A 25,712-nucleotide genomic window follows, 5' to 3' on the forward strand; every position below is an offset into this window, starting at 1 on the left:
TCAATTAAATGGATTAGTCCATTGTGTGGGATTAGTGCACTGTGAATTGTAACCAACCTATGACCAGGCACATTTTCAGCAGCCAGCTCGTGTGAATCACCACACTGAATACCAAACTAGATGAGATACTGGAGGGTTTGTTATCAGATCCCCAGTCTCTTTAAATTACTGTATCAAATGGCTTCTTGTCAATAATGGCAGTGGCAAAACCAGGCAACTCGCAGACAAGGTAGAGTTTTCTACATCTTCAAAAGCAGAAGGTGTGGAGTGAATGACCAACCACCAATGAACATACTGAGGAGGCAAAAGCAGGCAACACTCTTGACTGCAACTACTTGATAATGCATAGCTCCTGAGTGGCTAGTGGCACCAGCAATTGATGTCATCACCTGGTGTTCATGCTGGATTCCACCAGCTACTCAGGAGCTGCATACCTGTACAGTGCTACAGCTGCGGTGCTAGCACGGGGGTCCCCTGCCTATGGTAGCCACTGGTCACTTTCCTGGGCCCTCCCACTTTTAGGAAGTGGGTGGGCCCAGATGGGACTTCTGCCTAGCAGGGCTTCTGACAGTTCACTGGAAATTTGATTGACTCTGCAGATTTTTTTAAAAAATTGCAGCTGCCATGATGGCACAAGGATCTTCACTGCACAGCTGAAGGTAAGCCATGTATAAACGAGAAAATATTTTTAAACAGTATATTCATTTTTAAAGGCACCTTGTTACACAGAGTTTCTGTCTGAAATGTTGAAGACTTAAGACTAGAGTAAACCCTAGGAATAGACCCTAGAACATTTTGTGGTTGACTTAGCCTCCTGCTGTTGCCATTTTGTGCTTGTGCCCACCAACCTGTGTTTGAATTCTAATGGTGCCCACAGGGTCAAAATGTTGGGGACTCCTGCATTAGCAGCTCTGCTGCTGTTTCCTGGTGCCTGCTGGTAATTGCCACTTCCCCTTACCATAGCACTACTCTGTGGTGGAGGCTGGGATTTTCTCTGTGACCAGTGAGCCACCCAAACTCAGTGGGACTCTCCAAGAACTCTGGAAAATATAACTCTGAACTCATAAAAAACAATTAAAATGCATCTCTCTCTGCCTTGCAATGGCCTGTCGAGGTCTGGGTGTGCTCCAGGAGGCATGAAATGCTGACAGCAGTTGAGGGTCAGTTAAAAGTGAAAAATCAGCTTGTTCAAGCCCCTGAAAGCTTACTTCTATTAATAACATCCAGGGGAGAGGGGGCTGAATTTGAAAGGGTTTAATATTTTTGTTCAATATGTTTTTCCTATGAAAATCATCCCTATTTAGATGTTTTACTTGCCCCAGTGGGATGACTGACAGCTCCCAATGCAATTTATTCTTGGAAAATAGTGAAGGGAGTAATAGTTAACATCCTCCACACTGCCAATGTTCCCTCTAAGCTCCAGTGTTGTGAGCAAAAATTCTACTCATGAGCGAAAAAAGCAAGTAGCATTAAAGTTGTGAGTGAGTCTACATTTGAGTATCACATAAATTAGTTTTTAGATTACTTCCATAACCATGTAAATATCTCAGAATAAATTCTTTTAAATTATATTTAAACTATATTTGAAGAATAATTTAAACATAAAAGAAAACAGAATCAAGTCAAATTTCACCCACCCCTTTCCACTATATTGGGTCTACCCACCCCCCATCCCCATCTGCTATATTGGTAGACATGTCCTCAGGAGAACAGATCTACCTACCCCTTTCAACTATATTGATAGACCTGACTTCTTTCCACTATATTGGCAACTTGCCTCCCTGGAGGGAGAGCGGACTGCTGCACATGCGTTTAGGAGTGTCTTCAGGGGGGGCGGGGCTTGAATGTGCCTTGAGAAGCATCCGCCCCCTCTCTTCGGTCCCTCGGCATTGCTCGGAGGAAAGGAGCGTGTTTCTTGCTCTCCTGAGTAGCTAGGGATCAGGCCTGGTTGGGGGCTGTTGGCCGTTAGTGTTTGCGTCGGGGGCTGTTAGCCTTTAGCATCTGCATCGGGGTGGGTGCCAGGGGCCACCTCGGGACCGGCGGTGTTTTGTTGAGGCCAGCGTTGGCCGGGAACAAGAACGGAGCGTCGCTGGAAGCACAGTTTGTAAAAAAAAAGAAAGAAAAAGAGGGGATTCGGGGTTTTTAAAGCGTGGCAGGGTGCCCAGATCAGGGGGGTTAGGTGCTGCTGTGGGCTGCGGCCTTAGGTGGTTTTGGGGAGTCCTTGTGGTAGGCTTCTGCCTTTTACCCCCCCCCCCCACCTTCTCTCTCTTTCTTTAGTGCCTTGTGGCTTGGGGCCATTTTATGTGCACATGTGCTAGGTGGCCATTTTAGGTGCACATATGCTAGGAGGCCATTTTAGGTGCTCGAGCAGCCATTCTTTTTGGGGTGGTTGTTTTTTTGTGGGCTGCTATTTTAAGGGTGCTGTGTGCGGGGCTGGACACTTTGACCTTGGAGTGCGAGTCTGGGGTTTTCTCTTCTCCTGCTGTGGTTTGGGTGGCAGTTAGGAGGCCTTTTTAGGGACAGGACATCTGGCAGCCATTTTTGATATTGGTTTCAATTTTTTGGCGGTCAGAGTTTATATTTCTGAGAATGTCGGGGAAAAAAGGTACAGGGAAGCCAAAGGGGAAGCAGCCTGCCTGTAAGGCTCCAAAACCCCCGCAGAAGCGTCCCCCACCTCCTCCTCCTCCTGATAAGGAGGGGGAGGATGAGGCGAACACAGCTATCCTTACAAGGCTGCGTGCCCTAGAGCAGGTGTCAGGGTTGCCTCCTTTGTTGAATTTTCAAAAGGGAGTGGTTTCAAAAATGGCTTTTCAGGCCGATATATTACCGTGATTATCTATTTCAGAGGTCAGGTCTGCTGCTGCTGCAGGTGGAGCTGTGGGCTCGGATGCTCCTGATGCGGGATCTGGCTCTTCTTCTGACTCTGGGGGTGCAGGTACTGCTTTGGTACCTGCTGGAGTTCCAGGTAAGTCAGGTGACGGTTCTAGTACCTTCACGGGGCTTGTTTGGCCGTGGGGGCCTTGGGGCCCTGCCGCGCCTAATGGCGCGGGCTTGGCACCTGGGAGTTCACTCACTACTTCCTCTGTGGGCGTAGGGCCTCAAGCTAGCTGATCCTGGTCGCAGGGCCAGTTTGGACCGTTTGGGAATTGGCCGGGGCGGGGCAGCAAGGGGTGGCACCCTTCTTAACTGGGGGTTGGGGTTTACCTTCCCCTTATGGGGCGGTCCCTTTTGGTGCTATGCCCTTTGGTGAGGTTGCCCTACCTTTGGATGATCACCTGTTACCGGCCACAAAAGAAACGATTCTTAAAGGGGAATATGAAAGACAAGGAGGATCTTGATGATAAGGACAAGGAGAAGTTGAAAAAGAGGAAGGTGGATTGGACCTGGGCTAATTGGCTGCCCGGGTTTTTTGTGTATGCTGGAGTTATAGCGCGTGCTCAGCCCTGGCGGGCGGCAGCACTAATCCAGTATATGGACATTATATACAAAGGGACCACGATGTTTAGCGTGGATTCAGTATGACAAGGAATTCAGGACGAGGGCCACTTTGTACCCTTCCCTCCCCTGGGATCGCATCCACCAGCAACTGTGGCTGCAAGTTATGTCACCGGCTCAGCCCAATTTGGGCGACCGCTCTGACAGCGGCCATTTAGTTACTAAGGCTTCCTCTTCTTAGGCTACTTCTTCATCATCTTCCTGCGGTTCAGGGGGGCAGGTGGTTCAACCCCGCTTGCTTTGTTGAGAGTTTGGGTCACAGGGGGTGTGCAGTCGAAAAGCTTGCCAGTTCAAGCACGAATGCCCCCTGTGTGCCAGCCCACACTCCTTTAACAACTGTTCAAGAGTTCGGCCACATAAGGGCCAGAAGAGACAGGGTGGAAGTGGGGGTTCTTCCCAAGCTGGAAAAGGGCCCCAGCCTGATAAAGCTGGGATCTCTTGAGCGACGGCTACGCAGATACCCGCGTAGGGCTGATAGTTTATATTTGTTGAATGGTTTTACATTGGGTTTTAGAATTCCTTTTCAGGGTTCTTGTGTGCCAACTTGGTCTCGGAATGTCATGGGTGCTGGGGACCCTGTAGAGGAAGTTGAGCCTGCAGCAGAAACTGTGCCCCTGCCACCTGCACCAGTGCCCCTGCCTCCTGCTGGAGAAGATCCCAGCCCCCCTGCCTCGCCCTCTCGGGTGGCGCGTGTGCGTGACCGCCTCCGTCAGGACCTCAGGGATCGGAGGAGGGCGGCACGCTCACAAGCAAGACGCTCCCTGAGCCCTGAGTTTTGAGAGGATTCTGGCCCTTCTAAGAGCAAGGATGCTTGAGTTGCAACAGGATCCTGGCTGCCTCTCTGAGCCAGCAATTAGCCCAAATGGGCAACAGCCAGCAGAGGGCTATATAGCTGTAGGCTTTGGGAGGAGGCTTTGTGGAAGCAACTAGTCATCTACCTGACGTCCTAGCATCCACTTCGGCTTTTGACTTTGGACCTCCTGACCTTGGCTTGACTTCTGGACCCCCTGACTACGGCTTCTGAACCTCTGACCTACGATACCTGGACAACGATTTGGCTTTGGCACCTTGGACACTCTTGCTCACCGGTTACAGACCTTGGACTGCCCCTGGACTTCGCCTGGCCTGGCCCCAGCTCGTGACAGATTGCTTCCACCCACACAAACACCCATTCCACAGGATGGATGCTGAAGCAAGTGGAACCGCAGGACTACTGGCTGCCCTCCAAGCCCAGGTACAGCAGCTGGCACAGGCAGTAGTGCACTTGCAGCAACAGCCTGCAGCCAGTGCTCCAGCCAAGTGCCCAGTTCCCCCACCTGACAGATTTGGGGGTGCTGTGGAAGAATTTCCTGCGTTCCTGGCACAGTGTCAGCTGTACTTTGAACTAAGAGCACGGGACTTCCCCAATGACAAGACGAAGGTGTGTTTTATCATTAGTCTGTTAAAGGGGCAGGCGGCCAAGTGGGCCACACCCCTACTGGTTGGGTCCTCTCCCCTACTGACTGATTACCAGGGGTTTGAGGCCCACCTGTCTGCTGCCTTCTCCAACCCAGTCCAAGCAGCCACAGCCAACCGGAAAATCAGGGCCCTGAAACAAGGCCAGTCCTCGGTGGCTCAGTATGCCACTGAATTCAAGCTCCTGGCCCAAGACTTGGCGTGGAATGAGGCTGCGCAGATGGACCAGTTTACCGAGGGGTTGGCAGAGGAAGTCCTGGACGAAGTGGCCAGGGTGGAGCGGCCCCCCACGCTCCAGGAACTTATCACCCTCTGCCTCCGCATCGATGGCCGCCTGGAAAGTCGCCGCCAAGCCAAGACCCAAGGGCGCCAGCTCCCTGCGCCATGCCACTTGGCTCCTCTCCCATCCCCAGCTATTACCAGAGACGAGGGTGAGCCTATGCAGCTTGGAGCTGCTCGACCCCGCCTGCCTCCAGAAGAAAAGGCCAGACGCCGCACGCAGAACCTGTGCCTCTACTGCGGCACGGCAGGCCACTATGCCTCTGGCTGCCCTGCTAAACATCGAATACCCAGACTTACATTGCCACCGCCGCCAAAAGGCCAGCCCCAGGCGTAAGTGGACCCTCCAGCCTGGGGCGACTAGCTGGGTCCTCCGAACAACAGGCTGATACCCCGGGCCCGTTCCTGCTACCAGTCAAACTCCATCTGCCCGATGGACGCTGGCTGTTCGTGTATGCCATGCTGGACTCGGGAGCGGCCCACTGTTTCGTAGATGCCGCCTTTGTAAAGCAGCACCAGATCCCAGTGCAGCCAAAAGAGATTCCGACGCTGGTGGAGGCTATTGACGGGCGCCTCCTCCGTTCTGGCCCCGTCACCCAGGAGACCTGTCCCATCACCTTCCACGTCCAGCAGCACCAAGAACAGCTGCAGTTTGATGTCGCCCGCATGCCTCGCTTCCCGCTGATTCTAGGCCTTTCCTGGCTGAAGCTGCACAACCCCATCGTGGACTGGGCTCAGCAAGAACTACGCTTCCGAGACCCATGCCCCCATCTGACTCCTCCCACCACTCTAGCAGCCGGCATCCCGAGTGGTGGTCCTCAGCTCCCTCAGAAGTATGCAGATTTCGCCGATGTCTTTGAAGAGACAGGAGCAGATCAGCTTCCCCCTCACCGACCCTATGACTGTGCCATTGATTTGGTACCTGGGGCACCACTCCCGGTGGGGCGTCTGTACCCAATGTCGGAGCCTGAGTTGGCAGCTTTGCGAGACTACCTGGACAAGAACCTGAAGCGCGGATTCATCCGACCCTCAACTTCTCCCCTGTCTGCTCCAGTCCTCTTCGTGAAGAAGAAAAGCGGGGAACTCCGGCTGTGCAATGACTACCGGGCCCTGAACAAGATCACCATCCGCGACCGGTACCCTCTACCACTGATCCCTGAACTCTTGGATCGTTTAAAGGGGGCCCAAATCTACACCAAGCTGGACCTCCGCGGAGCGTACAATTTGGTGCGCATACGGCCCGGAGACGAATGGAAGACCGCGTTTGGGACCCGATACGGGCAGTACGAGCACCTGGTGATGCCCTTCGGATTGACCAACGCCCCCGCTGTCTTCCAGAGGTTCATGAATGATGTATTCCGGGACCTGCTCGACCGCTTTGCGATCATATACCTGGATGACATTCTAATTTACTCCCGCAATCCTGCCCAGCATGCCGAGCACGTCCGCCAGGTCCTACAGCGCCTACGAGCCCATGGCCTCTACGCCAAGCTGGAGAAGTGCGACTTTGACCTGCGCTCCGTCGAGTTCCTTGGTCACATTGTGTCACCACAGGGAATCCTCATGGACCCGAAAAAGGTGGAAGCGGTCCTGACCTGGCAGGCCCCTCAGAATCGCAAAGACCTGCAGCGGTTCCTTGGTTTTGCCAACTACTATCGGCAATTCATCCCAGCCTATGCATCTCTGACAACACCCCTGACTCAACTACTCCGCCCCAAAGAACCTTTCCACTGGTCCCCAGAGGCCGATAACGCTTTCTCCACCCTGAAGACCCGCTTCGCCACCGGGCCACTCCTGAGATACCCCGACCCCCAGCTTCCCTTTACGGTGGAAGCTGATGCCTCCAACGTGGCCCTGGGAGCAGTGCTGTCCCAGCGCGAGGAGCCGTCCCAGCCACTCCAGCCCTGCGCCTATTACTCACGCCAGCTCACTGCGGCAGAGAGGAACTACACCATCTGGGAGAGGGAGTTGCTCGCGATCAAGGTGGCTTTTGAGGTTTGGAGACATTACCTTGAAGGGGCTCGCCACCCTGTCCAAGTGCTCACCGACCACCGGAACTTGGAGCATCTCCAGACCACCCGCCGTCTCAACCAGCGCCAGATCCGGTGGTCCCTATTCTTCTCCCGCTTTGACTTCAAGATCACCTACATCCCCCATACCCAGAACCGGAAAGCCGATGCGCTCTCGCGGAAACCGGAATACGCTCCTGCTTCGACTGAGACCGTGGCTGCTGCTCCCATCCTGCCACCCTCAGTGTTTGCAGCCACCTCCACTTCACCAGCACTCGTGGAGGACATTCGTGCTAGCCAGGCCAATGATCCCTGGGTCCAGCAACACCTCCAGGCACTCCAAGATGGCTCAACAGGCGAGTTCACGACTCGAGGCGGCCTCTTGCTACACCACGAACGCCTCTATGTGCCGCCCGGGCCCTTGCGGGCAGAAGTACTACGCATGACCCACGACGCGTTACCCGCTGGGCACTTTGGACAACATAAGACCACCCACTTGCTGACACGGGAATTCTGGTGGCCACGAGTTCGCTCCGATGTTGCCCGTTATGTCAGCTCCTGTGACGTCTGCCGACGGGCCAAAGACGTCCCAGCCAAACCCTCGGGGTTGTTACAGCCCTTGCCCACACCCTCAGGACCCTGGGATACCATCTCGATGGACTTCATCACGGAACTTCCACGATCCAAGGGTCAGACGTGCATCTTGGTGGTCGTCGACCTATTTACCAAGATGGCCCACTTCATTCCGTGCCCGAAACTTCCCACAGCTCAGGAGACAGCCCAGCTCTACCTGCAACACATCTTTCGTCTGCACGGACTCCCAGCCCACCTGATCTCAGACCGGGGGCCCCAGTTCTCCTCTCGGTTCTGGCAAGCCCTCCATTCCAGCCTGGGGACTCGAGTGCACCTGTCCTCAGCTTACCACCCACAGACAGATGGTCAGACAGAGCGCACCAATGCCACGCTAGAGCAATATCTCCGCTGTTACACCTGCTACCAGCAGGACGACTGGACCACTCTGTTGCCTCTAGCGGAATTTGCATACAACAACGCGGTCCATTCCTCCACCCAAATGACCCCGTTTGCTGCAACCTACGGGTACCACCCTCGGTTCTTCCCGGCGATCCTGCCACCCACGAATGTCCCCGCCGTTGAGGCCTACCTGCAAGAACTCCGTGCCAGCCAAGACTTGCTCCGAGAGCAGCTACAGCGGGCCAAGGAAGCCTATAAACTAGCTGCGGACCGGAAGAGGCAGGAAGGCCCCCCAATCCAGCCGGGGGATCAGGTGTGGCTCTCAACTCGCTACCTGCGCCGGCCTGGTCGGTCTCACAAGCTGGATGCGCGGTTCATTGGACCCTACCCTGTCTTAGAACAAATAAACCCCGTCGCCTTCAGGCTCCAGTTGCCACCCCACCTCCGCATTCACCCCGTGTTCCATCGCTCCCTCCTTGTTCCAGCTGCACGCCCTGACCCAGCTCGGCCTCCTTCTCCACCGCCACCACCACCAGTGTTGGTGGATGATGAAGAAGAATACGAGGTGCGCCAGATCCTGGACTCCCGGTACCATCGTGGAGGCCTCCAGTACCTTGTGGACTGGGAGGGATACGGCCCAGAAGACCGGTCTTGGGAGCCCGTGGACAATCTTCATGCCCCAGACTTGGTGCAACGGTTCCACAACGACCACCCCGACCTCCCAGGCCCCTCGACGGAGGGGGGCCCTGGGGGGGGGGATAGTGTCATGGGTGCTGGGGACCCTGTAGAGCCTGCAGCAGAAACTGTGCCCCTGCCACCTGCACCAGTGCCCCTGCCTCCTGCTGGAGAAGATCCCAGCCCCCCTGCCTCGCCCTCTCGGGTGGCGCGTGTGCGTGACCGCCTCCGTCAGGACCTCAGGGATCGGAGGAGGGCGGCACGCTCACAAGCAAGACGCTCTCTGAGCCCTGAGTTTTGAGAGGATTCTGGCCCTTCTAAGAGCAAGGATGCTTGAGTTGCAACAGGATCCTGGCCGCCTCTCTGAGCCAGCAATTAGCCCAAATGGGCAACAGCCAGCAGAGGGCTATATAGCTGTAGGCTTTGGGAGGAGGCTTTGTGGAAGCAACTAGTCATCTACCTGACGTCCTAGCATCCACTTCGGCTTTTGACTTTGGACCTCCTGACCTTGGCTTGACTTCTGGACCCCCTGACTACGGCTTCTGAACCTCTGACCTACGATACCTGGACAACGATTTGGCTTTGGCACCTTGGACACTCTTGCTCACCGGTTACAGACCTTGGACTGCCCCTGGACTTCGCCTGGCCTGGCCCCAGCTCGTGACATGGAACCTTAGTTCAGTTAATGGTTTAGAACATGTAGTGGAGGTTAAGATTGCCAAGGAGCTGGCGGAGGATAGGATTTTGGGCCCATTTTCTAGTCCTCCAGTGGTTAACCTTAGGGTTTCCCCTTTGGGGGTGGTACCTAAGAAGGTGCCTGGTGAATTTCATTTGATTCACCACCTTTCTTACCCCAAGGGTTCTTCTGTTAATGATGGGATTCCTGAGGAACTTTGCTCAGTTAAGTATACTACCTTTGATCGGGCCATGGGCGTCGTTCAGGGGGCTGAGCTGGCTAAATGCAATATCAAATCTGCATTTCGCCTTCTCCCTGTCCATCCGGATGATTTTGAGCTTTTGGGTTTCTCTTTTGCAGGGCAATTTTACATGGACAGGGCTTTGCCTATGGGCTGCTCTGTATCATGTGCTGCTTTCGAGTGTTTTAGCACATTCCTCGAATGGGTTGTGCGTGAGAAAGTGGGTTTACAGGATGTTGTTCATTATTTGGATGACTATCTGTTTGTGGGTCCTGAGGGTACTGGACGTTGCGCTCAGTTGTTGTCCGGCGTTATTGAGCTGGCTGCTGAGTTGGGTGTGCCATTGGCCAAGGAAAAAACTGAGGGCCCGGCCCAGTGCCTTGTGTTTTTGGGAATTGAATTGGACACCCTAGCGCAATCATCCAGGATTCCTTGTCAGAAGCTGGAGGATTTGAGGAGTAGGATTAGTACCTTCCTCCTCAAGAAGAAGGTTATGCTTCTTGAGCTTCAGCAGTTAGTTGGGCACCTTAACTTTGCTTGCAAAGTGGTTGCCCTTGGAAGGGCCTTTCTTCTTAGGTTCTGTGATGCTATGGCGGGCCTTCGCTTGCCCCAGCACAGGACTAGGGTTGCTAGCAGCATGAGGGAGAACCTGCAGGTGTGGCAGGAGTTTTTGGAATCCTTTAATGGGATTTCTTTTTGGAGAGAGGACATGAGACTCGAATCGGAGCTTCAGGTCATGTCCGATGCTGCTGGGTCATTAGGTTTTGGGGTCTACGTCCATGGACACTGGTGCATGGAGGTGTGGCCGGATTCATGGGTGCAGGTTGGTTTGACCCGGGATCTCACTTTTTTAGTATTTTTTCCCATTTTGGTTGCGGTTTGGTTGTGGGGGAGTGATATGGTCGATCGCACCGTACGTTTTTGGTGTGATAACATGGCTGTTGTTCATGTTATTAATTCCCTTTAATCCAAATCACAACGGGTTATGAGGTTGGTGAGGGCCTTTACTCTGCGTTGCCTGCAGCATAACATTTTGTTTTTGGCCAAACATGTTCCTGGGGTGAATAATGGGGTGGCTGACGCTCTCTCTTGTAAACAGATGGAGAGGTTTCGTCAGCTGGCCCCGGATGCCGATCAAGAGGTGGCGCGAATGCCCCAGGAGCTATGGCTGATTGGAGAGCCGAGGCTTGCAGAGCGATAGGCCTAGCCATTGTGCCTAGCACCAGGAAGTCTCACGAACGTGCTGTGTGGCAGTTTGAAGTCTTTAGGGCTGAGGTAGGGTATCGCATTGTTTGGCTCCTCCCAGTGGAGCAGTTGCTCCATTATTGTGTTTCCTTAAAAGGTAAGGGATTGGCTGTGCGATCAATTAGAGGACGCCTGTCTGCGTTGGCTTTTGCTAGCAAGGCATTAGGGTATAAGGAGGAAACAGCAGATTTTCATATTCGAAAGATGCTGGAAGGGTGGTCCAGAGAGGTCGGGTCTAATCCTGACACCAGGAACCCTATGTCTCCTGAGATTCTTAGGGGTTTGAAGGGGGTTTGGAGTGCAGTTTGTGCATATCACTTTGAGGCTGTTTTGTTTCATGCAGCTTCTTTGGTGGCCTTTTTGGGAGCGCTTAGGATCAGTGAGTTAGTGGCAAGCTCCAGGAAGGATGTTTCTGGTAGGGCCTTGTCACTTAGGGATGTTAGGTTAATGGGGGGGTAAGGCGGCTCTTACTGTCCGCCGTTCCAAGACGGACCAACAGGGCATTGGGACGTGTAGTGGACCTGGGTCCGTGTTCAGAGGTGGAGCTTTGCCCGGTTGCCGCATTGGCAGATTATTTGGCAGTGTGCGGAGGCTGCGAAGGGTTGTTGTTTTGTCATTTTGGAGGCAGCCCACTGACAAAACATCAGGTTTGGGCAGTGACGTCTAGGGCCTTAGCTCTTCTGGGGTTGTCAGGAGTGAGGTTTGGTACTCACTCCTTTAGAATTGGGGCAGTTTCAACGGCTGCGGCTTTGGGATATTCTTCTTCGTCCATCCAGCACCTTGGCCGTTGGCAGTCTCAGGCTTTTAAGCGTTATATTCGCCCTTTGCTCCACTCTTAGATTTGTCAGTGGAGTTGGGGTAGTTCTGGTTAGGTTTTATAAATTGTGTGTTTTTTGGGTTTGTAGAATCTTTCGGGATCAAGTGCCGTGTTCTACTGGAGAAAGTTTTCCTTCCAGATGTTTCGTTCTCGGCTGTGGAGAACATCCTCAGTAGCGTTGCAGCCGGAGCAGGCGCTCAGACCTTCTTGGCTGCTGTGCATTGAGATGCACAGCAGCCAAAAAGGTCTGAGCGCCTGCTCCGGCTGCAACGCCACTGAGGATGTTCTCCGCAGCTGAGAACGAAACATCTGGAAGGAAAACTTTCTCCAGTAGAACACGGCACTTGATCCCGAAAGATTCTACAAACCCTAATGATGTTACCAGCCGTGAAAACCTGAATTCTTTGTGTGTTTTTTCTCTTTAGATGCTGTTGTTCCTGGCTGGAGGAGCCGAGTTATCATCTGCAGGCACAGTTATGTGTTTTGGGCGGCACATCAGGCTCGGAGAACTGATGTTGGCTCTCAGCTGGGACTCAGCCAATATGTTACTGTGGAATGGCGGGGGTGCCGAGGTCTTCAGTGGCCTGGTTTGCTTCCACTTTTATTTCATGGGAGTATGGTTTTGCCTCCTCAGGTTTTAATGATTCATCTGGGGGGGAATGATCTCAGCCTGATTAAGGGCAAGGCTTTGATATTGCAGGCTCGAGACGATTTCAAGGACATTAGGAAGAGATGGCCCGGTACCATTATAGTTTGGTCGGCCATGATTCCGCGCTTGGTGTGGCGCAGTGCTTGGAATCCAGCTGGGATAGAGAGGGCTTGTTACAGAGCGAATAAGGAGATTTGTAAGGCATTGGAGGGTGGTTTGGGCCACTATTTGCCCCATCCGGATATTTCTATGAAGTATCCTGACCTCTACAGAGGGGATGGGGTGCATCTCTCAGAAAAGGGTAATATGCTTTTCCTGAGGGATCTTCGGCAAGGGCTTGAGTTGTCGTTGGGCCTTCCGGTGGGTTCTAAGCTCTAAGTAGAGACTTGGCCTTAGTTGTGGCATGTTTTACTGGGTTTATGGTGCCATGCGGCCTGGGGAGCACCGGTTAGCCTCCCCCTTTTGGGGAGTTAGGGGTCTGCCAGGATCAACCTTTGGGTATTGGTGACCCAAGGTGTGTGAATGCAGACTGTCGTGGAGACTCGATTGGATGGGTGCCTTTCGCTGAGACGCACGTCTGGTGACTGGGCCCTCCGGTACATGCCTCCCTGCTGGGCCTGCCTGATGGGAGCTGTGTGACTCACAGCTCTGGCTGGGGGGCCGGGTCTCTCACCCGCAAAAAGGCAGGGGAGCGGTCTGTTGAGACCCCTGGCCCTGACCTGGCCGCAGTTCTGGTTGCCCTTGCCGTTGATGTGTTTATTTAATAAAGTGGCCCATAGTTTTACCAACTCATTTGTGTCTGCCTCTTTATTCCGACTTGGGGGGCAACAGGTCTACCCACCCCTTTCCACTATATTGGTAGAACTGACCTTGGACTGTTGCCCTGTGCTGAGCCTTAGAAAGCATACTCTTGCAGTCCATTTCTTCTTCTTCTGACAATCAGCATTACAGGTCAAATATAACAGAGAAGGAACAATCCCTGTTAGAATCTTGCCTAATCTCACAAGCAGGAAGTTGTTTGAATGTTCTCAACCTGTCCAAACTACTTATTTATTCAAATATTTATATTCCACTTTCTGCTGTGACTCAAGGCAACTTACAAATCATACTGAAAGGCATAATTGAGATGTGCAGAAATTAGGCTTTCCCCCTGCTCCATTGTAGCCTATGGGGACCATTATAGTCAATGGTCCCACACGCTATAATGGAGAATTGATCTGGGGGTATTTGGGGCTCTGTGGGGGCCTGTTTTTTGAGGTAGAGACAACAAATTTGTTGCAGTTACTCTCCTCAAAATCCTCCTCAAGTTTCAAAAAGATCAGATAATGGGGTCAGATTATATGGGCCCCAGAAGGAGGTGCCCCCATCCTCCATTGTTCCAATGGAGATTGTTAGTTGAAGCAGAAATCCCTTGAACTGGCTATTAAAATATTGTGCGCCAGTGCCCCCTATTGTAGCTTAGGGGGAACTATGCCCCCCCACTGAGTGCTGCAGTTTAAGATCTCTTGAAAGGTGCTAACAATAGAAATGTAAGGAACCAGGAAATAAAATAATTTGTCTCCAGTATCTTGGCTAGTTGGATGGTGAGGCAGCAACCTACAGGCTTGTATTCCCTGTGGTGACTCTATCATTTACAAAAGAAGACAGAGGGTAAAGGTGTTGAAGGAAATTTAATGGATTTGGGTTAGTCCCTACTACATTTTTTATTTAGGCATATGCTGTATTGTCTTTGTTTTTATATTGTATTTTTACGATATTTTATTTTAAATCCGTAATAGGTGTCTAAATTTCTGTTGTAGGCCACTCTGAGGCTGCTTGCAGGAAAGGGTGGGATATAAATCTAAAAATTAAATTAAATGTATGCCTGTTGGGTATGCAATTATACTTAGGCATAAAATATCATTTAATATATACATTTTTGGTATTTTAAAAATTCTGTTGCCCACGCTGACCTTTAAATGTTGGGTGAAGGTTTATTTTAAATCCACAAATAAATGGGAAATAGAGATAAATGAGATACTGAGGGCAGTTACCAAACTAGACAGCCTGTTAAAATCTCCCTTTTTTGTCTTCCCCCTTTATTTGTGAAACTCACAGCAGTGAGATTATATAACAGTATTACTATTATTAGTAGTACTATTACTATTATTATTAAGTAATAGTATTACAGTATTAGACAGTATTAAACAAGAAGTATACAGATACACAAAAGGTAGGACTGTCAACACATTTTTGGTAAAATGTTCAAGTTATCCCTTCTCACACTTGAGTATTCTTATTAAGCAGTATGCTGCCAATGCTTAGATTCTTATATGCAAACAGAGCACTTGCATCCCAATGGAATCTGCCACAAACATAATACTGGTTGAAACAGGCTTATAGTCTGAACTGGTAAAGGTGTTCTTGGGATAAAGGAAGAAGTGCCTCTCTGCAGAGATTTATCTCCTACAAACTACAAGATTATCTTGAGAATTTTGGTATTACCAAGACTATCAATCAGGAATTAGGCTTTAAAATAGGGTTGTTATTTTTTAATTCAGTGAATCAATTGCTTTTTTTTCCATCTTGATCTTCTGTCTTCTAAGCTATCAGGCTGCATAAATGTCAGATGTCCTAGCTTTTCTAGCAGAAATGGCCTTCAGCCATCTTGTAAATTCCCCAACCCTGAAGATGCTCTTTGCTGAACTAAAATAGTCCCTGCATGCTAGATTAGCAGGCGGGGTGTTCCAGTGTGCAATTTGATCCTGTTGCAGGAACATAAAAAGCATGCTGCTTGTACATGCATCCTTCAGTTTGTAAGAAAAGAGCCAACACACATTCACTTTGCAAGTTAAACTGGGACCAGTACATGGATACATGTCGGATTTAGCTCATTCCATCAGCTATCTATGCATTGAATGAAGCATGAGGATTAATGCACATATTTTAAAAAAATCAAGTGTACACTATACACTGAGTGTACATGTGTAACTTGTGAACAACAGTAACATGGGAGTGTATTTTGATGGCCGGCTGCACTATCTTTTTGAACTTCTGAGAGCTTCAGGCACTTCTGCTCTTTTTGTCTCCCTCTTATTCAGAGTCCAGAAATTATGCAGAATTTTGTCAACAATGACTGGACTGCCACCTTCTGTCTATCTGATATCAAGAGCTACTACCCTTGTCTTGGCTGAAGGAATAAAGCAGGGTGGGGCTTCAGCTAGACCCTGATTTGACACCCCCGCTCCACTGTATAATCTGTATGTTTACACTGAGTAAATTCAACTTTTCAGTGGCACCATCTTCCAAGGAACCTGCTTCAGGAACTGTCAAAGAGTTATTCATGGCCAGAGCCTGCTTCAGGCACTGTCAAAAAGCCTCTTTTTAACCTTTCCTCCATCCCATTGTGAACAGCAACAGAAGATTTACAAGGTTTATCCCTTTACTTATTTACCTCAGCTTCTGACTCTGAGACTCCCCTTTTTGCTCCCCCAGTGTGAACAGTAACAAAAGCTCTGAACTGCCTGCGCGGCATATCAACAGAAGAACTCTGTCAAGTTCTCTGTGGCTGATCAAGCAGGGAAGAAAGAGGTTAAAAAGTCCTTTGCTGGCAACTCAGCACTGAGGGGAAGAGTCAATGAGAGGAACCAATGTTGTCGCCTCTTCTTTGCTCAGTTAAAAATGAGTTGCCAATTAGGAATTTACAGAGCAAAGCTAAAGGTTGCCAGGCAAATATGCACATCTTGAACCCATCCAATAAACAGGTGGATTTCCACCATGGGGTCCTGCTAAAATGGCACCCTGTAGTGACAATATGGTCATGTGGATAACCCTAACATGTCTGCTTTCCTCAAAGTTCTGAGTATTAGGATCCCTACCCCCTGGCCTGATATATGCTTGTCTGAAATTACTGTTATAGACAACAGCACAGGAGAAAAGCTATTAAAATTGATTGTTCTGTGTGAGAAAACTATTTCACTCCTTCAGGAAACAGAAGCGAAAGCAGTTGGAGAAACACATAAAATGTGCTATTATTTGTACTGGTAGGATGAAACAGTGAAAAAAATCTGTCTGTTTCAGGTGCCTGTGGTTGAATATATTAAATCTAAAAATATTAGCTTGGAATTTCTTTTAGTGTCAGTGCTTTTATCATCATGAGTTTTTGACAGTAAAAAAAGATAAGGTTTCAGGGCTGATTCATTGAATAATTTAATTTTTTTTCTAAAAAAATTATTCAGTCCAAGATGAGTTGTGCTTTTAAATCATAAGAACTTGTGTATGTACAAGCCCTGTGACTGGTTCAATGTGTGTGGATTTGTGATGGTCTGTCAAGGGTTAATACCTAACAGTGTCTGAGAACCTTTGAATGCTGAGCTGATCAAACAGAATTTTGTTGAGAGAGTCAGTTAAGGAATCTCAATTGCAAACTATGGCCGTTTTCCCACTCACCTTTTACTGGCGCCACGACCATCCTGACGCCGGCGAATCTGCCTGGATTTCGCATCAGAAGCTCCGGCGCTCCCAGAAGCGCCGGCTACTTCCGTCGCTAAGCCAGCGCAAACGGAAATCGCAAAGATGCAGGAAAACGTTTGCGCTGGCTTAGCGACGGAAAGCGCCAGCGCTTCTGGGAGCGCCGGCGCTTCTGTTGCGAAATCCAGGCAGATTCGCCGGCGTCAGGATGGTCGTGGCGCCAGTAAAAGGTGAGTGGGAAAACGGCCTGACAGTTGAAAAAGAGACAGTTAAGCACTGACTGGACTGGGGAGGAGGCTAAGAGAGCAAGTGGATCAAGGAGGATTCCCATTCAAGCAAAAAAGAGAGAGGAGAGGATAGCTTCTAGTAAATAGAAGTGGCTTCTGTCCAGTTAAGAAGGGAAATAACTTCTAATGAAGAGCAGTGATCCCTGATCTGTGTATATAGAAGGATTTTGGGAACTTGGTTATATATTCCTGTCTTCTAGACCTCAAGAGTCAGTGAAACTCAGATAACTATGCTTGAGTGTTTAAACAAAAACTGAAAAGAAAGTGTCTGTCAAAGTTCTAAAAGACCTTTTTGCATAGCAGAAACACCTACTTGTTGGCAACAAATTATCTGGAGTTAGTGTGATTGCAAAGTTACCTCAGTTTTATTATCAGTTCACTTTATACATCCTATTCCTGATTTCACTTGATCTTTTCTTCTCTAAGTCAAATAAAACATTTTGTTTATTTTGAACTTTCAAAACCCTCTCATGTGCCATTTCAGAATATATATATATATGCAACTAGGTAGGACAGCTATAGACAAATAAGAACAGGGTATAGGGCTACTCAACAAGAAAGAAAAAGGGAAAAAAGGAGAAATCTTGTGAATGAGATAGGGAAGACGGTGAGATCGCCATAGGATTACAAACACAAGACGGCCTATGGTCCTGTCATACTGAACCAAATGTAGATGAGTGAGCTGACATGTATGCCTAATTCATGTTGCCTGAAAAAGAAAATAGCTCTTGTTGAAAACATAATGAGTGTGGTGGTGGTGGTGATAGTATTTTTGAATCACTCAATCCCTGCTATTGTAGGGTTTTGGATGATGTACAAGTCCATAAGAAAAATTACAATTAAAACAATCAGTGACTTCAAAACATTTAAAATTGGATGGTGAAAATTAATCCCAGTTTGGACTGCTGGCTACTTCACAGGCAAGGGGAGGATGCAAAAAGCACCCAGAAAGTAAAGCAGGGTACCAGCTAAGATGGTAAGAGTCATTGCCCTCAATCAAAAGCACAGTGGAACATCTCTGCCTTACATCTCTGCCTTACAGAGAATCTCTGTAGAATTGCATAAGGTCCCACAGGGCACTGATGGAATCCAGCAGAGAGTTCCATCAGGTTTCCACTGAAAAGGCTATGGCCCTGGTCAAGGACAGGGTCCTGGTCTTTAGGGCTATGGCCCTGGCCTTTAGGGCCAGGGACCACCAGCAAATTGCTGGCTAAGGAGCATAATGCTCTCCCAGGGCCATAATGGAGGAGATGGTCTCATAGGTACATTGGTCCCTGACTGCTCAAGATCTTGTAGGTCAATACTGAAATATTGAACTTGACGTAGTGCTCCATGGGAGCCAGTGTAGCTAGCACAGCACAAGTTGCATATGTGCAGTCCATGGTATTCCTGTCAGGACTCGCATCACTGTATTCTGGACCAGTTGGAGCTTCCAGGTCAGTCTCAAGGGTAGGCTAGCATAGAGTGAGTTACATTAGTCTAGGCTGGAGGTGACCATTACATGGATCACCATAACTAGGTCAGGGTGCAACAGGAAAGGGGCCTGGGCTTGGCACAGATGAAAGAATGCCAGCCTGGCAATGTGAATGACTTGGGTCTCCATATTCAAGGAGAGACTCCCAAACTCTTAATTGACTGTGCTGGTGTCAGTGGCACCTTGTCAAGAAAGGGCAACCTATGCCCCAATCCCAAATACTGAATACTGAGAGGGAGCTTGATGTAGTAGTTAAGCGTGCGGACTCTTATCTGGGAGAACTGGGTTTGATTCCCCACTCCTCCACTTGCAGCTGCTGGAATGGCCTTGGGTCAGCCGTCGCTATCTCAGAGCTGTCCTTAAAAGGGCAGCTTCTGGGAGAGCGCTCTCAGCCCCACCTACCTCACAGGGTGTCTGTTGGGGGGGGGGGGTGAGGTAAAGGAGATTGTAAGCCACTCTGAGATTCAGAGTGAAGGGTGGGGTATCATCCAATGTCTTCTTCTTCTTCCAAAGCCCCTTCATTTCACACTTCATTTCAACTATCCAATCATGGGCTCCAGATCTGTGGCCAGATTTTGTGGGGTGGTATGCAGGTGACTATCCAGTAACAGATACAGCTTGGTGTCATCAGCATACTGAAAATAACACACATACATAACAGATTTTGAATGAAAGCATAAATGAAAGCACTGAATGCATGTCATCTATCTATCTATCTGACTGAAGTGGCTTGGAATAGCTGTGTAATTCCCATGTGCTCTCAGTTCTTGCTTCTCTACATAGTTTGTCTTGGTCTCTTCATTCCTGCTAACTTGCCTCTTTAATTCCTATTCTAAAAGTAAATTTGATGTTGCACCTCCAAGAACCCATGAAAAACCTAAAATCCAGACCTGGAGTCCTTGCTTCTCCATGCACTGTGCTGCACTGAGTACAAAACAACCATGTAAGACTGATCTCACCACTCGGTGCTAACTGAACTCTGAAGGTGCCCCTCATGAACAAAACCCGCTTGCTCCATTCTCTAATACTGGCTGTAAGGCAGCTTACTGAGAATGCATAACAAGCCAGCATCCCCTTCTTTGAAGAAGGCTGACCCCAGAGAAAGCTTCCTTGAACTTCTGTTGCTCAGGGAGATGAGAGCAAAACAACTGCTTTCTTGTTTCTGAACTGCTTTCTCTTTCAGAAATTTAGTCTTCTTTTGTGGTCTAAATTGGACTCTCATTCAATGAAATAATGAATAGTGTGAAATGCATAGATATGTTCACCCCGTACATTCATAAAATAACCAACAGTACCAGTTTGATATTGTGACATTTCGCATTCTTTGGTGTCAGCAATCCAAACAGCAAGCTAGCTACCAGCACACATTTAGGTATTCACTTTGGGACCCCAAGCAAAGGGCTTCCTGGTGTCATATAATCTCCTACGTACTTGTGTATGGCTTTGCCATTGTCATGGAAGAAGACTATACATCCAGTCACCTTAGCATTCATGACTGACATGCTCAAGGTGTAGCTTTCAGAAGCTCAGAGCTTTGTGAATAAGGTTAAGTGGTAGCAGAATCCATCACACAATTCAATCATATATACTGAAGAGAAGTCCTTTGGTGGAGGGATATTAGGTTGTAAGGTGATGAGTATTTCCTAAGATGAGTTAAAGATTATTAAATACTACCATACTTCTCAGACAGGCAGTTACAGATCCTCATATCTGAAGGGAAGCTGGCTCAAGAGATCTAACCCATTTAGAATTTGTATTCTAAACAAAGCAGCTGTTTGAAGTCATACAAGCACTTGCAGTCAGAGACAGCATAGTGTGGGGCAGTTTATTTGGTAGGTAGTAATAAGGAGAGATTGAATTCTATCCAAGATTCACCATAATCTAAACTTATTACAACTGTATAGAATTATCTCTCTGAAGTGTTAGGCAGGGACCTTCCCCAATACTATTTAGCGTTAAGATCCTTTTTGAACTGGATCGATCCTGACACAAACACCTTTTGCATGCAAAGGATGTTCTCTTCCAATGAGCTGTGCCTCTTCCGAAGGCATATCCTCAAATACAATGGGATGCAAATCCCACACAGGAATCAATACCCAAGGCTTATTTCAGTCCAGTTTGAACATGTACAGCATTTATCTCAGCATCCCTATGACATTCAGCAAATTCTGAAAGACAAGCTCCTAAAAACAGAGCTTCATTCAGAAAACAGCAAATGCGCCAGGGCTTTGCTTTACAGAATCAAAATGTAAAGGAACTCCTAAGGTGCTATCATTAATAGAAAACATTCATTTTTTTCCCCGCTGGGGTGACCTACCACATATATTTTGTCTTCAGCCCTAGTTCATTTCTGAGCCTGATATGCTACTTATGCCAGTTCACGGTTGAACTGAATCGTTTATGATGTGGTCAGTCTCAAAAGCAAAGAGAAGCCCATTGCCCTTTTCAGGGAAATTGGTCCATACTGGAAACTGACATCTGGGAAAATAGGCATTATCATTGTGAGGCATGAAACAAGGATATTCACATTGTAGATTTATGATGGTGTTGCACCATTTTAGTTGCCATTGTTACCCTCCAAAAATTCTGGCTAGCAATTGTAGCGGAAATGTGCTGAAACTACTTCTGAATGGAATCCTAAACAGAGTTAAAACCTACTAAGCCCAGTGAAGTAAATGGGCTTTCAAGGGTGTAACTCTATTTAGGATTGCAGTGCCATGTTTCCTTCTAACTCCTTACAGCACTATAAACCACAGGCTTTCCCAGGAAGAGAGAATGATGATGATGCCAATTTTAATACATGCCTACATTTTAATTTCTTGTTGTACAAGAGCAAGAAAGATGTTACATTCTTAATAATTTCATGAGAAGGATTAGAACAGGCTGCATATAAGTCTGTGACCAATCAAGGCAACTTTAAAAAAAAAAAAGCTGTGCGCACATCTTCGTCAAACCATTTTCATGGCAAATTATGTGTAATTGGTTTGTGAGATTTTCTGCTTTCTTTTAAACCAATTTGTTTACTAGAAAGCTTTCTCTTCAATATTGATAGAAGTTTGCCTTGGTAACTGATCTATGAATTTAAGACCTGTTTATCATACCATACTTACATTTTAGGCTAAAATGGATTAGATAGAAATAGTGCTACCAGATAACAGGCTCTTGATTCACATGGACAATTAGTTGAGGCAGTCCTTTCCTCCAGATGTAGCATGGAAAAGGGTTGCTTTTCAGAAACAGACTTGGAAATGAAGAGGTGAATGAAGAAAGGACAAGGCCTCCACTTCTATGACTGTAGAGGGAAAGTTCCACAGTTGTCTGTACCAGACAAGAATTAACAGCAAAGGGTTCGCCATCAGTTCAGAAATTCATAACCCTTTGTGGGAATTCAGTTTAATGGAGAGTAAGGTCTAATCCTAGTTTAGAATCATGGTTTGTTGGAAGAAACAGATTCTGATTTGCTCAAGCATCTGACCTAAATATCATAGTGAACTGGCATTTGATCAGAACAGGCAATTTCCCATCAAGCTCTGCGCAGAAAGGGAGGTGGGGAGAACCAAGTGAACTTGCATATACAGCAAACAAGCCATGTTTGTGTCCAATTCCAAGTAACCAGTTTCATTCCAGTTGGTCATGACATCGGAATGCAACATCTATCTTGTCTTTCAAGCCACTTAGGGAAATTAACTTGTGCTGTATTTTTCAATCAATTAAGAATTTCTACTCTCTGGCTGGAAATTCTGGTGAATGACACTGAATTCTTCTAAAAGAGATCTAGCCCCTTTTTCTTCACACTTTCCTGCCGTTTTAAAGTCCCAGGCTTGTGATGCTGCTGTATAAATAAAATCAATGCTCTCCATATATTTGATAATTTATGACACTGGAGTAGGACATACTGTGCAGCCTTTGGGAAAATGGAAGGCAAGCAGTTACACCTGTCACAACTTTTCATAAGCAATGTGCTGTTATGTAATTTTTCAGCTCATGCAATTTAACACAGTTTCAGCTCCTTGTCATAACTTTCCCCCTAAGTATGAATGAAATGTTACACCATTCTCAAATGGCATAATTTACCATGCAGTGTATGGCAGGTCTGTTTTAATCTATATTTATATAGCATCACATGAGATGTAAGATACATTGCAGTGCAGGCACAAATATTTCTCTAACCCAGTGTGCCATCTTCCATGATGAAGCTTTGTTCTGGCAAAATACTGATGTATATCAACATCACTGGTAGTTTCGTTCTGATGGCAAATGAATATTAAGACTTCATGTAAACACACAGAGCTTATACGAAACTTCTATAATACCTTATACTAAGACCAATTGTTGGTCTATAACAGGGATATCAAACATACAGCCTGGGAGCCAAATCAGGCCCTCGGAGAGCTCCTATCAGCCCCTGAGCAACTGGTTGTCATCTGCTTCCTTCTCCCCCTCTCTTGCTACTTTTTGCATCATAGCTTGCTTTGTAAGGCTTGCTCAATCACACAGGAGCTACAGAACAAAACCTCTATTTTCTCCATTGGCTGAGGCTCCTCCCTTGGGGAGGAAGAGCTTGCTTTGCCAGGCTCACTCAATTGCACAGCACAGCTACTGAGCCAAGCCTCTCTTCCTTCTACTGGCCGAGGCTCCTCCCCCTTCTGCTCCCCTGAGGAAGGATGGAAAGAGCCAGAGCTTCCTTTGCCCAGTTCCCTGCACCCCATGGGAGAAATACAAAGAAAGCACCTTTAAGACCACCAATGCTAATGTTCTAAGCATGCTTTATTTTAAGTTTATTTTTTCAAAAAACCTATAATTGTGTTTGTCTGTGTCCTTTATACAGTTTATATCTCTGCTACCTAATCTTAAATAGGTACCCACATGGGCGGGCCCAACATGTTCTGGCCTGACAAAGTCACATTTATGTCAGATCCGTCCCTCATAACAAATGAATTTGACACCCCTGGTTTATAATCTTTGTTCAGCACTATCTATTCTGATTGGCAGTGATTTTCCGGATCCTGCATTGGCATTTCTGGAGTAGGGCTACGTGTTCTCTGCTTGCTCCCTCCCCTGCACAAACTCGAGAACCGAGAATGAGACCAGGACAAAGACTAGTGCTGGTTGCGAGCAAGGAGCTGATTTTTTTACCAAAAAGTTCAGCTATTTGTCAATAGTTCAGACCTGTTTGTCAGGTTACTTTCCTATGTCAAAACAGTAAAGAACAGCGCAGTGCAATTGACAGTGTTTCGAACCCGCACATTCTCAGGCTGGGAAGTCCTACTTCCCTCTCCCCCCCCTTCTCTATAGATCTGTTGTTGCTGCATATAGCTCAGCCCCCAATCATCTAAATAAACTGGGATATCATATCAGTCACTTGAATAAATATAGAAATATAAATATAATCCAGAAATGTTATGAATAATTATTCAAGACACTATGAATACTTTTACAAAATCTTAGTTTTTGGTATTTGTTTAAATCAATACTATGTCATGCATTAGTATTTTTGAGTAGCCTTAGGGAAGGCATAGCTCTCCCCCTCACATCATTTAATTACCTCACTTGATCATTCATGGCCCTGAACAGAATCCACTCACCTTCTGCAGAGCTGCAAAAGCCTCTTGTGGAGAAATGCATTTTTCTTCTGAACTAAACAAATCCTTTACCCTGAATTTTGGAAAGCTGATCTCTCTCTTGGCAGAACACAAGTTGTGTGTGTTTGGGGGTGGGGTGGGGTGGGGAGAGAGTCAGTTGCCAGCTTCACTCACCAAGCCTTGAGAAATGCAAAGTTTTGTTTTACATATTTTACAGAATAGAACTATTGCTAGAGTCTCCCAGACCTTGTCAAAGAGGTTATGCCACTGGAGAAGGCAATGAGGAGCATTCACTTATACCTTTCTACAAGGTATTTACCCAAGTAGATTTTAAATTTCCCCTGCAATACATTTTTCTTCTGGTCCTTTGGATACTGTCTATGTTGAGATCCTTCTCCCTTTTTGTGGTAATCATCATTCAGCTTTAGGAGGTGGTAGTGCCAGGAGCCTAGGAAAAAGAAGAATCACTAGAGCAGGGGTGGGGAACATCCTGCCTGAGAGCCATTTACGGCTCTTGAGATCACGTGGTCTGGGCCGAGCCAAGCCACGTGGCAGCCTCCCTGGGGCCTGGCTGGCCAGCCAGGATCACTGCAGGACTTGGAAAAGTCACTGTCACAGTTTAGGTAAGTTTCCCCCTCATTTCTTTATTCTGTCCCCCCTCTCTCTCACACAGTGGTGGGCATTGTGAAGGACTGCTGCTGGGATATCTGGGTGCCTTTAATGGTCTTCTGGGAGCAGCTGCAGTTTCTGCATGAAGGGAAGGAGGGAGAGGTGGAAGGTGGGAGCCAGCTATTAGGGATGTGGTCTTATATGCTAATAAGTTCCTGCTGGTTTTTTTCTACAAAAAAGCCCTGGACCTAGGCATTTGCTGAGGGCAGTGGGCTGTGTGTGTGTGTCAAATTAGGCTCTCCCCACATGACTTCAAATAGAAAAACAATTATTTGCATTAATTTTGCCAGCCTGAATAGTTCTCCCTTGGCAGAGCACTGTTTTTTAAGCTGATAATTTTGTATGGCCTGTGAATGATGTTACAACTATCCAAATGGCCCTTGGCAGAAAAAAGGTCCCCCACCCCTGCACTAGAGAGAGAGTCCTGCTCTAATTCCTCATCCTGAAGAGAAGGGGCTAGGAGAGTGGTAAATTGAAAGGGATAATAAGCGTTGCTCCTTTCCAGCTCACAGCTGTCAAACCTATACTGGCTTCCATGAATAATCATATGTGAATAATCACTTTCTTTATTCTCACTTGCATTAACCCAAATCCATGTCACACAAATATTGTGAAGGAAGAAGAAATATGCTTTGAAGTAGTTTGTGTGGGGAAAGTCATGTTCCTCTATGCACACATTTTAGTGTAAATAATTCTCCTTCCACAATTGTAACTGTCCATCTCCATGCACAGGGCAAT

This window comes from Heteronotia binoei, chromosome 1 (assembly GCF_032191835.1).
Source record: "Heteronotia binoei isolate CCM8104 ecotype False Entrance Well chromosome 1, APGP_CSIRO_Hbin_v1, whole genome shotgun sequence".
Classification (NCBI taxonomy): Eukaryota; Metazoa; Chordata; class Lepidosauria; order Squamata; family Gekkonidae; genus Heteronotia; species Heteronotia binoei.